We start from the raw sequence: 18,956 nt of genomic DNA, 5'->3' as shown, positions 1-18,956 counted from the left end.
TCAGAGAACGACTTGTTGAGGAACTTGAGAATCGCCACTTACCAGGGAACTTTGCTTCAGACAGTACCAAAAGAAGGCGCCAGTGCAGGGTTTGTTCCCAAAAAAAACCTTTTTTTTGTAAGACTTGTTCAACAGCATTGTGCTTTCAGCCAAAAGCGTGACTGCTTTGCTGTTTGGCATGACCAGCCCTGACTAAACAGGACTTATCGTTTGCAGGAGACAACAGCATTGTTGAATTTGTTTGTGTGTGTGTGTGTATTTTTATATAGTACTTATTGTTTTATTTACTGTTGCAAAGAAGTTTAGTTATTTATATTTTATTTTTTTATATTATAATTCTGTTGCACGAATAACTTATATAAAGTCTTATGATTCTGCATATTATTTTATAATTGAAAAAGCATGGAGCAGTATATATGATGACTAAAATAGCTTCCAGTACTTCATAACATTTGATTATCAGGTTACTTTTTTAAAGTATTCAATTGGTTTCTTGGCACCTGGACATATGCTTAGAAAAAAGCTTGCAGGAAGCCCATTTTTCATAATATCTTCCTCAAATTTGAAATAAAAACTGATGAGACTTGTAGCTTTCAATCCTTTACCTAATTGGATTGCTCCAGGTTTATTTTAATATAATTTTACATGAAATAATAAAATGTTCAGTGTAGTACAAATTATTTTCAACTTTTATAACTTTTTGTTTGTATAAGTTATTTTCAAATTTAATGCTGCAACTGCAATTGTTTTAGTCTGGGGAGGTCATTTCTGGGGATGTGCCTCAAGCAGGGGGAGGGAGAAAGGCAACAGACATAGTCTTGGAAAAAAGTTAGCAGGAAGCCGATTTTTCATGATATCTTCCTCAAATTTTAAATATAAACTGATGAGACTTGTGGCTTTCAATTCTTTACCTATCTGGATTCCTCCAGGTCTATTTTCATATATTTGTATATGAAACAATAAAAATTTTGTAGTGCAAATTATTTTAGCTGGATTTCAACATTTATAACGTTTTATCTGTTTGAGCATTATCAACTCTGATTGAGTCCCAAGTGTCTTCTTTCCAAAGATACCTTAATTGTGCATGTAGCACACTGTTGTCAGGAGTTATAATTATTTAAATTCATGTAGGTCATTTTCAGCTGTGAACCCCCAAATGGGCGTGCAGGTTAACAGGTTAAATAAATAAACTCGCATGGAAACTCACATTTTCATTTTGATATCCACATTTCATTAATATTACACTTCCACTAATGGTGATAAAGCACTGAAATTACATTACACAGTCATTATGCAGAAGTTAAAACAAGTTATTATTATTAATTATGACTTTAAATAGTAGATGTGCTACTTTCGATCACTTTTCCACTGACACGCTGTTTTAATGACAGCGAGGAGCGCTGGGCGCACAATAATTCCTCTTTAAACTAAACAGCAGATGTTATGACAAAATATTTTAGCGAGAACGACGATCAGTGATGCACACTTAACTTCGATATTATGCAAGACACTGCTGGATTCGGTGGTCAAACGGTCCGTTGTCCAGCTTGAATAGGTCCAATAATATCTTACTGTACAACGAGGTGTTGATGTCGTGTGAATGATCTTCCACTGTATTTGATTTACACTGTATTTTTTCATTGGTTCATTGTAAGTTTTGAATTTTGTCTCTGTTTGTACTTAAAGGAACCCATACACACCTGTAACCTTTTAGCCCTGACGAAGGCCTGTGTGCCGAAACACACTGGGAAAATAAAGTCTTGATCTTTTAGCTCCAGTTTTTTTGTTTATTTCTGATCCCTCCATGCCACAAGTGTTGCTGGTTTGTGTTTAAGACAGCACCAGGCTGGAGGAGCAAAGCTACGGTCCAGATGTACTCGCTGATGCAGATGGCCTGGGCTGGAGGAGCCGGCGCTGGAGAGGGTTGCCATACAGAAAACACTGTTTTTCTTCAGAGAGGAAGTTAGCAAAGGCAGCTAAGCCATGTGAAGCCAGAGATTTAGTGGCTCAAGCGAGTGGACCCAGACGTCTATACGGCAATGAGAGGCTGACGCCCATCTTCATACTCTTCACATACCAGACGAGAGTTTTGTGTTATGTTGTTTTTCATTGTTGAGTTTTAAAGGTCTTGGTTTTTTGTTATGCGTGTATGAATGTCTTGACTATACTGGTCTTGCATAACTAGAACAGCCATAGATATTTTGTATAGTCATTATTAACTGTTTGTGTTTGTGCGGTTGCCACATTGGTTCTGCTTCATAGATTAGTCCACTTGACAATTTTGGGGAATGCCAATTTAGCCACAATTTAAGAGTGATGGGATTTCCTGACGAACAATTGGAGGGAGTCAATCGAAATAACACTGATGTTGTGCCATTCCTAGATTCAAAACATGAATCCAGAAGTGTCTGGTGAGGGTGAGGAGGGTCAGAGTTCATCTCACACTCCAGTCGACTGCAAACGCCTGTCCAACAGCAGCAACGTGCTAAATTTACCTCGAGTTTCTGTATATAGTTATTGTACTTGGATTCATTTTCTTTATTCTCATATAATTAAGGATTATTCTTATTTTGTTCTGATGCTAAAGTGTGTTCTTAAGGTTTTTTGGTTCATATGCATTTTGAAACTTTTCTGTTTGTAATTTTTTATTTAGATTTAGTATTCAGAGTGACTGTTAGTCTGTTTTATATTTACTAACATTTCAGTTTGTGTTGTAGTTCTTCTGTGTTTTATGCTGCCACATTCAGACTGTCTTCCTGAAGGAAGTAAAGGGAAACCAGCTCTGATCAAAGCCTGTAACTTGTTCAGTGTCCTCTGACTAGGCTGTCTATGGACACAGGATCCTTCAGACAGCTCGTTCTCTCTGTGATTCATGGCTCAAGTTCTCCACACTCGTGGATTTCTCAGCAGTCTTGTTTCCCTCTTCACTGGTGATGTTTGGTACATTATAGTTGAGATGGAGTTTGTCCTGATGGGTTCAGGTGAATGCAGACATGAGTGAAGAAGTGCAGATGCTACTTCCTGATCCACCAGGAGCCCCGGATGGAGAACACACAGGCAGGCAGGTTCAGGAGCTGAACAGGGGTGTGTTGTGTCAGATTGTGCCCTGTTTGGGTGGCACAATGCTGTCTGGGTAACCAGCTACGAGCACACACCTTACATTGTTTTTCATTGCTGTTTGAGCTCTTGACTTTTGTACGTAGTTTTGTATTTGTCCATTATTTAGACACCCTGTAGGCTCACGCTCTCTGGGTCATTCAGTAAAGCCACAGCACAGAGGAGCTCTTCCTCCAGTGGAGAGAGAAGACTAGGAGAACGGCACACTGCGTTTGATTCATTTAGGGTGCTGTTGTTTTGGTTTTGTATATAGTTCTCTTAATTTATGTTTTAATGTAACTTTTGATTAATATTGTTGATTTATTACAGTTTCCCCATGTTTAGTTTTTTATTATTTATTTTTTATTATTTATTATTTAGGTTGGTCTGACACAGAGTCTTCAATCAGAGAGTGTTATTCTCTAGGAAAAATTTTATTGATGCTTGTTCACCTGCTGGAGCTTCATTCTGCTGTTGAATGATGTTCATCTCAGCTTGCAACTGGAAGATCTCGGTGGGAGGTTGGTGTAGTTCATCTCAAACAAGCCTTTTGTTCCTGGAAGCACTGGACGTAAACAATGTATGAGAATGACACAGAAGAGAACATATTGTTGAATAAAGTCATTGTTTTTGCACACAAAGTATTCTTGTCTCTTCATAACATTAAAGGGGACCTATTATGGCCCATTTTACAAGTAAAATAAGTCGCTGATGTTCCCAGAATGTGTATGTGAAGTTTTAGCTCAAAATACCCCACAGATAACTTATTATATCATGTTAAACTTGCCACTTTTGGGGGGTGAGCAAAAACATACCGTTTCAGTGTGTGCCCTTTATATGCAAATGAGCTGCTGCTCTCAAGAAGAGGGCGGAGCTTCAAGAGCTGGGGCACGGTTAAGCTCAAACCGGCGCGCAACGTTTTGCTACGGTTTCCGGGTTGAATGACATGTTTCCTGGAAACGGTGTGCAACGGGGTTTGAGACACATTTTCTCTTTGTTTGGTGGTTGTGTCAGAAATGTCAGCCCAATCAGCGGCAACCTGTATATAAACGACGCGGTATTAAAGAGACAGCTAGCACAATGGGTATTAAAGGTACACTATTTAATAATTTTGCCCGCTAGAGGTCGCTAGAGGCCTGTTCAAAACAAAGGCGTAGCTTGATGACGCCACGATTTAGAGCGGAATCTTGGGACGTGGTCTCCATCTCAATGCCTGGTGCAAAAGAATAGGGATTGGATTCGGGAAGAAATCATGTTCATGGATGCGATTATTAACGTTATTGTAGTATGAAGCAGAGCAGGACCGAGTGTTGTGGGAGCTGAACGAGACCGCTGGAGCGATTGAGCAACACACGAGCAGAACTTTTATTATGACACAGTCGCCGGCGCTGCTTCCGCTTTTCTGGTCATGAGTATGAGGTAACGCAGCTCTGTTTATCATATTAGATACATTTGAGAGTGTTTAAAATGAAAGTGTAAAAGCATCAACAAGGTACTTTCAACAGGCCATGAAAAAGCGTGATTCTTTCCACAACAATAACGGACGGGTTACATATAACTATAGTGATATATATGTGTATTATGTAATATATGTTCCTTAATAAAAATGTTCATGAACTTCAGCATTAAGTGATACTATTTCAAAGTGATTTCCGTCATTTTTACAGATGATAAATTGTATTTACCTGTGAAAACAAACCTAGAAAGAGATGTGAGGCCTTGAGGAGAAAAACGAGATTCTTCGTGCATTCCAGTGAATTATTAATGGGATACCAAGTGTTACGTTATCCTCATGATGTCTGAAAATAAAACATGAAAGAAACATTGACAGCTCATTCAGTCAAACTGACGGATAAGCTTTTGAAATGATTTGAAACGATTCATTTCAGTCTTTTTAAATGGAAGTTCCCCAAACCGGAAGTGGAACCCATAATTCGAAACGCAGTGGGCTAGTCATCCTGTCGATATAGCGGATAAATAACGTCAGATTCGTATTCTCTATAATGTCAGAAACTGAGAATATATATTGCATGGAGATAGAACAGGTATAGTTTTGAATTTTGCTTAATAGGTCCCCTTTAAAGACTTGAAAGAGAACTTTTTACACATTTTATACCCATTTTTAGACTCAAATTAACTAATTAATGTTCATATTTTATATATATATATATATATATATATATGACTTTGAACTTTAATGTGTTTCAATTCGGACACATGAATGAACTCTGCTTTATGAACTCATACAACCTTTTTACCATGATTGTTTGTATCATATTTGTCACTGTTTTAATTTTAATAGAAATATTATCTGGTAAAACAGTCAATGCAGCGTCTGAACAGGACTTTTATTTTGGAGTGACGACATGACGTCATAAGACTGCGATCCTGCATCTGTTGTGATTCTGCTGAATAAAGGTTTGTTTTAAGAATTTAAGCTGTTTTAATCGATAGAAACAGTTAAGTGATTTATAGTTGTGTGTTTTGTTTTACACAAGCGATGTTAAGTTAGTTTATTTGCTATAATGTAACATTGTAATGCTTTATCTAACTGCGTTGAACGTGCTACTCAAACATGAACGAGAACAACAAACACTAACAAACTAAACATGTTTTCATTAGTCATAAATGCCTAAATATGAAGTTTATTCATTTGCAGCGTTAGTTTTTTAGAAATCTTTTTGTCTAACCGGGTCATTAGACCAATAACTCTGTTTAATTATTCTCTTCTTAAAGATGGCGTTTAAAAAAGAGGAGACTGAAGACATGACGATGGAGTTTATTAAAGAGGAAAGTGAAGATATGAAGATAATTATTAAAGATGAGACTGAAGACATAAAGATTGAAGAAACATTCAGTGTGAAACATGAAGATACTGAGGAACAAACAGGTTGGTTTTATTCTCACAGCTGAACTCAGTCATTTGATCATTATTAAAATGTCCAGCTCTACAGAAATAGAGAATATACAGAAGTATAATTTTACAGAGAAGTGTCCTAATTCACTCAATTGGTTCATTCACTCAAGTGGACTTACTGTAGAGCTAGAGCTAGGGTTTGGTTACTTGTAATTAAGCATTATTAACCCATTACTCTAGTGAGTACATGTAACTACAACAATGTGTAACTACATCACTTTAAAATTAAGTATTTCCATTCAATTTGATCCTGGACCACAAAACCAGTTGTAAGTCGCATGGGTATATTTGGGGGGCACCACTACTATTTTAGTTATGAAAAAAATAATATATAAACGTTAAGCCAAATCTAATTCATTTAAAGCTAAACTGGAACAGAAACCGGCGTTATAATTTGGCACAAATCCAAATGTTTCCATATTCACGATTTGGAGGCTGAAGTATATTATTTACACACTTTTATTGTACACATACTAATATAACTTTTTATATATTTGGTTGAATGTATGTTATTTTTACAATTAACAGGCTGCGATGTCAAGTTACTAGAACTGATATATGTTGTGTGTACGCGAGGCGCCAGCGCGATCACTTGAATTTTCTTATAAAAGTGGAAACAACTCTAAAATAGGCTACTCGGACATTTATGGTCACTTAGATGTAACACCATTCGAATCTGTGAAGGGTTAAATAGGCCTATTATTTTTGTACACTCACAATAAAAACAAAACATTGATCGTAAAATAAACAAGTATAAGAAAAATACGGAGAAGCGTAGCGCCAGATCAGTCCAAACAACAATACTTATATTTCTGGTGGTGCATAGATCCAAAAAAATCAATACAAGTTCAAAAAGATGAAAGATCCGCACACGAGAACAAGTCCACAAAGCTCCAATATTTATTGTCCAAAGGTCAAAAAGTGCAAATGCAAAACGTAGCAACTTTTAGTAAAGTATAAGATGGATTCTTAAGTGCTGACTGAAGTGTTGTGAACTAAGCACTACAAGGATGTCAACTCAAAATGGCCGCCCTCAACCTCTGAATCAGCCAATAGCGAGCCTTGAAGGGTGAAATCACAGTAGCACAATACCAATCATTTAATGTTATTATATACAGGTGCTGGTCATATAATTAGAATATCATCAAAAAGTTGATTTATTTCACTAATTCCATTCAAAAAGTAAAACTTGTATATTATATTCATTCATTACACACAGACTGATATATTTCAAATGTTTATTTCTTTTAATTTTGATGATTATAACTGACAACTAAGGAAAATCCCAAATTAAGTATCTCAGAAAATTAGAATATTGTGAAAAGGTTCAATATGAAGACACCTGGTGCCACACTCTAATCAGCTAATTAACTCAAAACACCTGCAAAGGCCTTTAAATGGTCTCTCAGTCTAGTTCTGTAGGCTACACAATCATGGGGAAGACTGCTGACTTGACAGTTGTCCAAAAGACGACCATTGACACCTTGCACAAAGAGGGCAAGACACAAAAGGTCATTGCAAAAGAGGCTGGCTGTTCACAGAGCTCTGTGTCCAAGCACATTAATAGAGAGGTGAAGGGAAGGAAAAGATGTGGTAGAAAAAAGTGTACAAGCAATAGGGATAACCGCACCCTGGAGAGGATTGTGAAACAAAACCCATTCAAAAATGTGGGGGAGATTCACAAAGAGTGGACTGCAGCTGGAGTCAGTGCTTCAAGAACCACTACGCACAGACGTAGGTAAGACATGGGATTCAGCTCTCGCATTCCTTGTGTCAAGCCACTCTTGAACAACAGACAGCGTCAGAAGCGTCTCGCCTGGGCTAAAGACAAAAAGGACGGGACTGCTGCTGAGTGGTCCAAAGTTATGTTCTCTGATGAAAGTAAATTTTGCATTTCCTTTGGAAATCAGGGTCCCAGAGTCTGGAGGAAGAGAGGAGAGGCACACAATCCACATTGCTTGAGGTCCAGTGTAAAGTTTCCACAGTCAGTGATGGTTTGGGGTGCCATGTCATCTGCTGGTGTTGGTCCACTGTGTTTTCTGAGGTCCAAGGTCAACGCAGCCGTATACCAGGAAGTTTTAAAGCACTTCATGCTTCCTGCTGCTGACCAACTTTATGGAGATACAGATTTCATTTTCCACCAGGACTTGGCACCTGCACACAGTGCCAAAGCTACCAGTACCTGGTTTAAGGACCATGGTATCCCTGTTCTTAATTGGCCAGCAAACTCGCCTGACCTTAACCCCATAGAAAATCTATGGGGTATTGTGAAGAGGAAGATGCGATATGCCAGACCCAACAATGCAGAAGAGCTGAAGGCCACTATCAGAGCAACCTGGGCTCTTATAACACCTGAGCAGTGCCACAGACTAATCGACTCCATGCCACGTCGCATTGCTGCAGTAATTCAGGCAAAAGGAGCCCCAACTAAGTATTGAGTGCTGTACATGCTCATACTTTTCAGTTGGCCAAGATTTCTAAAAATCCTTTCTTTGTATTGGTCTTAAGTAATATTCTAATTTTCTGAGATACTGAATTTGGGATTTTCCTTAGTTGTCAGTTATAATCATCAAAATTAAAAGAAATAAACATTTGAAATATATCAGTCTGTGTGTAATGAATGAATATAATATACAAGTTTCACTTTTTGAATGGAATTAGTGAAATAAATCAACTTTTTGATGATATTCTAATTATATGACCAGCACCTGTATATATATATTAAAAAAAAAAAAAAAACCCCACAAATGTTTTAATATTTAAATTGATTTAAAAGCAATAGCTTTGCATTGTGCAAAATGATCACACATTAGTATTGATGGTGTGAATCTTTTTCTACTGATAAATGTCTCCTCATTTACAGTTAGAGCGATGATGTGTCATGAGTTCATGGATGGCTGCGTTTACACTTGGCATTAATATGCAATCACCGTGATCCGATCAAGCAGATCAGATCATTAGCTAATCAAGACACAGCGCGTTTATATTTGATCACATAAAGTGGCCTCCCACAAAAGTATACAATCAATCACAAATAGAGAAGTTAATCTACCAATTTAAGTTTCCCAACATTTATCTTGTATGGTGAAAAAAATATTTAAACGCATTTCATGATTGAAAGGAGGGCGCAAGCATTTGTATTGTTTGTGTAATATGTAACGGCAGAATCCGAACACTTTGTATTAATGAAATAAAAGATCGCACAACACATTAATTAGAACTAAACAAGGGTAGGCTATACGACACCAGATAAGAGTAAAGACGAGACAAATTAAACAATGTCTTTATTGCTTTCACTCACTTAGGCTATTTTACTTTCCAATGCAATCTCCAGTTTTTGATCAAATAAAAAAAAAAAAAAAAAAAAAAATACTTCCAGAGTTGAAAAATAACTGGGTTGATCGTGTTAAACAAGTCACATCATCCAGGTTTTAAAGTTAAGCGTGCAATACTGGAAATAAACTGAAACAACAAAAACAACAGTTACAAAAACAACTGACAATCAAGTTTATATCATTTTATCAACTCCATGTCATCATATAACTTCAATACATCATATCTTCATTGGAAAGCGTGTGTCTCCTCTTCTTTGCTGCCATCTTGTTACTCTTAAAGGATTAGTTCACTTTTAAATTAAAATTTCCTGATAATTTACTCACCCCCATGTCATCCAAGATGTTCATATCTTTCTTTCTTCAGTCGTAAAGAAATTAGGAGAGCTAGTTCTAGATGAGCATTTATAGTTAAAACATATAAAATTTTTAATTTTTTTTAGAAAATGAGCGATGGTTTCTCTAGATAAGACCCTTATTTCTCGTCTGGGATCGCTGTAAACTGTAATTTTGACCTTCAACCGTTTGGGCTCCATTGAAGTCCACTGTATGGAAAAAAATCCAGGGCCCATGTGTATAAAGCCGCTCAGAGTAAGATTTTAGTCTTAAGCCGCGCACACACTTAACGATTGTAAGGCCGATTATAAATGTAAATTGATACTTATGACTGATCGCGCTCAAACGCGTCCGGTCAGAGCCAGTTGCGTTCAGTCTGCCATTACAGTCGGTGTTTAAATTCCATGTGTAAGTATTTAAATCTGCTTCAGTCGCAGGAAACAATCGCTGTATGTTAAGCACAGTTTTAGAATGTTTTAACTAGTCGTTAAATGTGTGCCTGGCTTTAAGTGAGTCGAAATACTCTGATTTTACTCTTATTCTTAGACTTAGGAACCTTTATGAATCATACTTATTCTTAAGTGTCAAGACTAGGTTTTAGCTCTTAAATTATTTAAGAGAGCTTTAGAGGTCTCTTAACCTAGTTAAGAGTAACAAGATGGCAGCAAAGAAGAGGAGACACACGCTTTCCAATGAAGATATGCTGTATTGGAGCTATATGATGACATGGAGTTGATAAAATGATATAAACTTGATTGTCAATTCTTTTTGTAACTGACCTAGTAAGAAATGTAACAACTTAATAAATATTACTTAATTATTGTTTAACACATTTAAAGGTGCTGTATGTGATTTCTCAGATTCATTGTTGAACACTGTTGATATTTGAAATCAACCCAAACAAGCACACCCCTCTCTTCATCGCACCGCCACCAAAACTCACACTCCAATCCTAACCTCTGAGTCGCCACCCTGCTCTGAGTCGGTCTCGAACCCCAGCCCGATCGCTGCTGTCACGTGAGGCGAATGCACTGCCAATGATGTTATGAATGTTAAGCTTTATGAATCACACTTATTCTTAAGTCTAAGAATAAGAGTAAAATTACGTTATTCTTAGAATTTTGACACACTTAAGACTAAAATTTTACATGCGGGCCCAGATTTGACCAAAAAATCTCGAACATTTCTGGCTCTATAATGTGAAAAAAAAGTGGCGAATCCGCAAAAAGACGTTCCCCCACTGGATCGCTCGTAAGTATATACCAGTGTTTCTTAATGATATTCTTAATCGCTTCACTGTGCGCAGAGAAAGTGGTTGTACAAACTACAGAATAAGTCTTCTTTTGCTTAATTAATGTATTCTCGTACTCTCTTCAAAGCAGCATCAAACCATTTTTTCGGGTAACCTCTAAGGATAAAACACTTACACATTATCACCACTTGTTGTTCAAAGTCTGAGTCAATATTACAGATACGTTTTAATCAAAGAAATTGAGTATAGGGAAGTCCTTTCTTTAAAAAAGATGGATGAGCGCTCGCAGCATGAAGATTACTATTTTTTTATCCATTGGTTTAGAATAAGAATATAGAGAAGTAAATAAAGTCCCTGATTTTAATTGGATCCTGATATCAAGAAAAGCAACAGAATGGGCTTCTATTTCCACAGTAAAACTAATGGAATTCACTATATTATTTAAAAACTCAATGAATTCATCAAAAATGTTTCTGGGTCCCCTAAAAATACAAAAAACATCATCCACATATCTTTTCCAGATGACAATATTATCTCTAAAAGGGTTATTATTCCATCTCTCGTAAAATAAACAAAGAATTTTCTGCTGTCTCGGTTTCCTTTCTGTGAACTTCTCAGAAATGAACCGAAACTCATATGGCCTAGTCTATCGTCACATTTTCCCCATTCATTTTTTTAATATGTTAATTAATTAAGTGAAATAATTTTTGTGCGTAGACATAGGCTATTTAATTCCTTTTTATATAGCCTAATGTAATCCTTTTTTTTTTTTTTTTTGTTCACAGAAGCGCTGCAGAAGCGTGATGATGAACCCTCATGTTCTGTTGTTTTTTTTGCTATTTGTTCATGTAGGTTAAAACTAAACCCCTGGGATTTTTTAATGATTCACAGACACTTATCAATTCTAATTTTGTTTCATTCTAATTTAATATAATCTTGTCAATTAATGATAAGATGATCGCAACTCTTACAACGTGAGCAGCTCATCAATCTTTAGTGTGTTGTCATTAGTGGTAGAATTAGTAGTAGTATTATCTTCTTTTAATAATAATTACTATTATCTGTTTTTTTACATAAACACTGAATGACAAACAATATCTTAAGCACCACCACCAGTTCTGCTTAGTTAAAATGGCAAATATGCATTCATGGTTACCAAGTTTTAGTTCTCGTTAAAGTTCTATTATTAAATAATGCTTGATTATCATGATATTATAGAATGCTTGATTGACTGATGTTAAGAGCTTTGCCATTTTACAAAGATAAGCTAAGTTGGTGGAATCATATATCATTTTTTGTTCCGGCTTTATTACGTGCTGTCGTCTCTACTCTACTGTATGTCTCCGTTTTCTGCTCGTCTGGCGCTTTGCAACAACACAACCTTGTTTCTGCAGTAACTTTAAGCATGTTTCCTATAACAATGTCTGACATTTATGTTTGACGAGGTATGAGAAAGTCAAATAAACCATGCAAAATCTGATCAGAGCGGTCAGACTGAAACAGACTTCCAGAAATACAATTTTTGAATAGGATTTCAAACCACATATGAATGTAGCTGGAAATGGATTTGTATAAATCACATTTCATGTTGAGGTTGTATATTTGGCCATGGGAGCTGATCAGTTGTTGTTCATGGTTATTGTGCCACCAGCTGGCAGCAGTAAGTGTGGCACATATTCAAGCCTTTTAAAATAGTCCTTTTTTAGTTACAGTATTTTCTGGAACTTAAGTGCATCTACAAATCAGCTCCATAGCAGATTCCATGCAATCCGAGCAAAGAGCTCAGAGAGGTACATTTAAAGTAGCTAGACAGATTCTGCCAGTGTTGGTTCAGTGTAAACAATGATGTACATCTGAGTCCTTAAGATGGAGGGAAGTTAAGGGCATAAAAACTGACATGAACTCTGCTGGAAATGTAGATCCAAAGCCACTGGAAGGCAAGCCTGCAACCTTTAGCCAAAAATGCGTAATGGCTAACGCTAACGCTCCGCCCCCCACGGTATGAAGGGAATGAGACCAGAGGCTGTTTTTTGAATGGATGTCAATGGATGAGAGGCTTCACTATGCTGATTAAACAGCTTTTGTGGGGAAATAGCTAATAATTTAATTAATCCACAGCCTGTTTGCTAATCTTCAGCATGTTTTACACTGAACAATACTTTCGTTGGGAACTATATGTAGATTTTATCTTAATTAAAATGTATTTTTTCAAGAAAAGCCAGACTAGGGAATGTTGCGACTGACGTCACTGCCATTACATGATAGGCTGAGAGGTGCCGCACGTGATTAAGTTAGCGTTACGCTTTCTCCAATGGTAAGAGATACAGATCCTCTCATCTCCCTATAATATACAATCTCTGGTAGATCTCCAGAAACAGGTTGTCTAGTGTTTAATTTCTATTCAACTGCGCTCTGTCTGTTTGTTGTACATGTTCATACTGGTATTCGTTCACTGAAGTCTGTGAAGTTTAATGGAGCCTGTTGTCAGAAAATGCACATTTGCATGATTTTATAACATTTACAGGTAAGAGTATAACCATAAAATGTAAGTTTTGTGCTGAGGAAAACACATCTCTTAAGCATTCATTCTTTCCATCTGATGTCACTAGTGTGATCTCTCTGTACCGTGCCCTGGCCCGCTTGAAAAGTCACGGTTTGATTAGGCTTGAGCGCGGTACAGATGTAGTAAGATCGCTAACCTTGCCAGAGTACAGAATGGCTACTACTATTGTTTGTGCTATGTCTGACATCATTACAACAACAAATATTTTCTATTACTTATTGAATAGTAAAACACTTTTCAATTAATTTAATTAATTCGAGTATATTTAGGTTTATATCGAGTCCGGTTCTCATCTTAGTGATGAACAGGAATTGCAGTTTGCAAATTCCTCCATCAATGTCAGCAATCTTCTAACAAGCTGATGATCTTAACCAGATGTGAAAAATAAAGGATACATACAAAATGTGCAGTGGTGGGTCCCTTTGGACCAGGTTTGAAAACCACTGGTGTATTGAGTATAAGATCTATAGATGGGATGGGCAACTCTGGTCCTGGAGGGACACTATTCTGCAGAGTTTAGCTCCATCCCTGATCAAACACACCTGCAAAATTTAACCCAACCCCATTATTTAATCGTAAAGGCTGATTTTCTGTGTCAGACCTACGCCGGAGCCTCTGCACCGTAGGCTATGCGTCTGTTATCATTTATACTTCTGCGTCATTGTCCGCGTCGACGTGCATCCAGACCACTGGTAGGCAGTGTCCACAGTCATGTTGAGCATCAAGGCCAAAGCCAAAGAAGAAGCAGCTTGTCATGTACTTTGTCAGAGAAACATACAAATAGAGGTGGCAGCAAATAGGTAACCGCAAACCAATTGTAGCGCTTGCGGTCCGCGTAGAATAGACACGTAACATTTTCGAAGAGGTGCGCGTCAGGCTGCATTGTACAGGCTACACAGAAGTATAAATCAGCCTTCAGGAATGCTTCAAGTCTTCAGGAATGCTTGAAAATTTAAACTTAACTCTGCAAAAGAGTGGTCCTCCAGTACCAAAGCTGCCCATCCCTGATCCATAAGATAGGATAGGGTATAGATCATACATGTTGTTGATTTTGATGCTTTAAATGTCTAAATTGTTTTATGTCTATTTTTGCCCTAGACCTAACAGCACTGAAAGAGGCTAGCCATGAACTTAATGAAAAAGAAGAGACAAAACATTATAATTCCATGACTGGAGAAAAATCATCACAGGTTTCCTCACAAAAAGGAGCTCAAAAGACAGGAACTAAAAGTTATTTCACCTGCCAACAGTGTGAAAAGACTTTCAAACATAAAAAACACCTTAAAGTTCACATGAGAGTTCACACTGGAGAAAAGCCTTACACCTGCCAACAGTGTGGAAAGAGTTTCAGTCATAAAGGAAGCCTTATAGCCCACATGAGAGTTCACACTGGAGAGAGCCCATTCACCTGCCAACAGTGTGGAAATAGTTTCCGTGACAAAGGAAACCTTAAAGCCCACATGAGAATTCACACTGGAGAAAAGCCTCATACCTGTCAAGAGTGTGGAAAGAGTTTCAGTCGAAAAGGAAGCCTTATAGCCCACATGAGAATTCACACTGGAGAAAAGCCTTATACCTGTCAAGAGTGTGGAAAGAGTTTCAGTCGAAAAGAAAACCTTACAGTCCACATGACTTATCACACTGGAGAAAAGGCTTACACCTGTCAAGAGTGTGGAAAGAGTTTCAGTCACGAAGTACACCTTGAAATCCACATGAGAATTCACACTGGAGAAAAGCCTTACACCTGCCAAGAGTGTGGAAAGAGTTTCAGTCATAAAGGAAGCCTTATAGCTCACATCAGAATTCACGTTAGAGAGAACCCATTCGCCTGCCAACAGTGTGGAAAGAGTTTCATTGGAAAAGGAAAACTCAAAATCCACATGAGAATTCACACTGGAGAAAAGCCTTACACCTGCCAACAGTGTGGAAAGAGTTTCACTGTAAAAGGAAGCCTTAAAGCCCACATGAGAGTTCACACTGGAGAAAAGCCTTACACCTGCCAACAGTGTGGAAAGAGTTTCAGTGAGAAAGGAAGCCTTACAGCCCACATGACTATTCACACTGGAGAAAAGCCTCACACCTGTCAAGAGTGTGGAAAAAGTTTCAGTCGAAAAGAAGGCCTTATAGCCCACATGAGCACTCACACTGGAGAAAAGCCTTACACCTGCACTCTGTGCGGGAATGGCTTCACACAGGAACGAAGCCTTAGGGAACACATGAATATTCACACTGGAGAGAGGCCATTCGCCTGCCAACAGTGTGGAAAGAGCTTCATTAGAAAAGGAAGCCTTAAAGCCCACATGAGAATTCACACTGGAGAGAGCCCATTCACCTGCCAACAGTGTGGACAGAGTTTCATTCGAAAAGAAGGCCTTATAGCCCACATGAGCACTCACACTGGAGAAAAGCCTTACACCTGCACTCTGTGTGGGAATGGCTTCACACAGGAACGAAGCCTCAGGCAACACATGAGAATTCACACTGGAGAGAAGCCTTTTAAATGTGATCAGTGTGGAAAGTGTTTCACACATAAAATGAGCCTTTATCACCACATGAATATTCACACTGGAGAGAAGCCATTCACATGTGATCACCTTAAGGACACCTTAAAGACCACATGAGAATTCACACTGGAGAAAAGCCTCATACTTGCCAACAGTGTGGAAAGAGTTTCAGACACAAAGGAAACCTTATAGTACACACGAGAACTCACACTGGAGAAAAGCCTTAAGTCTCGTTTACACTGCACACGGCTACTGAAGAACAAATACAAAATAAAGTCAAAATAATCACCCTGATTTAACTCCCGCTCTTATTTCACATCACTAGGAGGCCAGAAACTAAAGACAAGAGATTCGAAGTTGAAAAATGTGACATTTGTTTGTTCTTGTCATCCATAACTGGACTTTTCATATTCAGCGAACTGCGAACAGGTGCGCGTGCCAGAAGGGAGCGCGAGTGCATGGAAATATTAACGCGAAGGGCCTTGCATCACCAGTGCAGACCACCATCAGAAGCTGAAAGCACGCCTGGCCTCTGCGATTTACCTGACTGAATTTGGTGAGTGATGGTTTCAATAATTTTAATATTTTCTGGTATATCTAAGTTAAGTTACCCAGGAGCTCTGTTGACATAGACTTAGCTAACGTTAGCTACAGCTTGATGAATTGAGTCATTGAACACAGCAGGAGAGAACGCAACGTTAGCCAGCTAGCTAAAGCTCCGGTGGAAAATTATTAGCTAACGCTACCGTTTTTGAGGAGGTAGATTTTGAGGTGAGGGGACTGACAAGGCAGAAGGTAAAGTGGTCCACCGTTCTATCAATAAGCAGACCTGCCAACCTGTACGCAATTTGCGTAGCGGATACGCATTTTGACTTCAAAGTACGCGGGTACGATTTGTCACTCTAAACTACGCAAAAACCTGGTGACGCCTCTGTGCACGCACAGTCCTCAAATCAAGCAACAGCAAAAGAAGAAGAGTTCGACCAATCATAGTGCTAGGTTCTTCCCCCAAATAGCAAGTGGGGATGATTGACAGATGCGTAAAGCCTATCATTAAAAAGAGACTGAAAATTGACACCAATAAAGATTCCTGCTCGATCCCCCTTCATAATACTTAGTAAGGAGGCCATTTTAAGTTAAGTTTCTCCAGCTCTCCCCAGGTTGGCAAAAAAAGCATCTCAAAATGCATCAGATTGATGCTTTAAAATATGGAATATTTAAATTTTTCATCCGGGGGAGCATGCCGCAAGACTCCCCTAGAGGGGTAATATCCTTCTCACCTTTTTCACCCCTGACCCGTTTTCATGCCTGTTCTGTGCAGGTCCTGACAATTGGCAGTTCGGCTGGAGACTGAGAGATGCCACTTCATGACCCAGAGGGGCATCCAGTCCCTAAATCCAGGGTTCCCTCGTCAGCATCCTGATGCATGGAGATACGCTTCTTACTATCTGTCCATGTGTGGAAGATTTCTAATCTTGTCTATCTTCTCTTAGCCAATCAGAATCATTTTTACCTTAGTAATGACGTAGTTAGTAGACTTGAAGCTGACTTCTGCTGATGAAACTGCAAACTATTCTTCAGTAAAATTTCTTCAATTGATTGCATCTCTGACTCCTGGTCTTCATTCGACATATCTGGTCAAGGGTCCTAAAACTGTTTATCCCCAACAGAACACATGAATATTCACACTGGAGAGAAGCCTTTTACATGTGATCAGTGTGGAAAGAGTTTCATATTTAAAGGTGACCTTAAAGTCCACATGAAAATTCACTCGAAAGAGAACTCTTTTAGAAGTCGTCACTGTGGAAAGAGCAGAGGTGTAAAGAGTACCTGAAAACCATATTTGAATAAAGGTACAGATACCTTACAGCAAAAATTACTCCATTACAAGTTACAAGTCACCAATTCTAATACAACTTGAGTAAAATTCTTGGAGCATCTGAGACTTTAACAGTGCTTTAACAGTACTTGTGACAAGCAGGGCGGGCGAAAGCCGTGAGGGAACGGAGCGAGTCTCTCACGGAGGAGCTCCGGAAGCCTAAAAGGAGGAGTGACAACAGTGAAGGACGAGAGAGGACCAGGCTTGGACTTTATTTTATGTTTGGTTATGTTTGTGTGGCCGGCAGACGTCCGTGAGGGTCTGCCGGCATTACTTTCGTTTTGTTCTTTGTTTATTTTGGTTTAAACGTTCACAGGTTCCCGCCTCCTTCTACCCGTACATACAAACTGTGTTACAGTACTTAATTAACAAATGCAATCCAGCTTACTCTTCAGTTTTTCACCCTCAATGTCAAGATTTGTATGTAGCCAGACCCAAGTATATTAGTCCTTTTGGTATTTGTATAAAATCCCACATGGAGAACATTGGCATTAATTTAAATAGACTTGCACAAACAGACTTGCCCTATTCCTCTTTGGAACATCAAAAAATTCAACATCATTTGGAATTTGGCCCATCAAAAGAAGGACTTGACTCATCCAAATGAATATAAACAAGAATTTGGAGAAATAAAATGTAGTCTTCCTCTCCATAGACCAGTGTATACAGGTGGATCTAAGACAGAGAATGGTGTGTCTTGCAGCAGCAGTGTTTGGTCAAAATATTTTAAGTATTCATATTCCAAGTGAAAGCTCAATTTTTACTGCTGAAGCTTGTGCATTGTTCCTGGCTTTAGAACAAATAGAGAGAACACGACAACAAAAAGTTTTTTTTTTTTGTACGGATTCTAAATCTTGCCTCCAAACTCTTGAATCTTTTAAAACTGACCATCATATAATAGTGAAGATAATAACAAAACTCTTATTTTTAAAGGAAAATTATTTTGATATTATTTTCTGCTGGATTCCGGGGCATTTGGGACTATTTGGGAATGAACAGGCAGATGCTGCAGCAAAGAAAGCTCTCTCTTTGAGAATTACAGACTGTCAAATTCCTCCATCAGATCTCAAACCTGTG

General features: G+C 38.2%; 1 pseudogene; it reads left to right on the top strand.

Annotated features, from left to right (window-relative positions):
- Positions 1-5,429: 5,429 nt before the first annotated feature.
- On the top strand, positions 5,430-17,604 carry LOC127508785 (gastrula zinc finger protein XlCGF57.1-like; annotated as a pseudogene).
- The last annotated feature ends 1,352 nt before the right edge of the window (positions 17,605-18,956 follow it).

Source organism: Ctenopharyngodon idella, chromosome 3 (genome assembly GCF_019924925.1).
Source record: "Ctenopharyngodon idella isolate HZGC_01 chromosome 3, HZGC01, whole genome shotgun sequence".
NCBI lineage: Eukaryota > Metazoa > Chordata > Actinopteri > Cypriniformes > Xenocyprididae > Ctenopharyngodon > Ctenopharyngodon idella.
The sequence above is the reverse complement of the archived record's forward strand: the minus strand, read 5'-3'. Positions and strand labels throughout refer to the sequence as shown.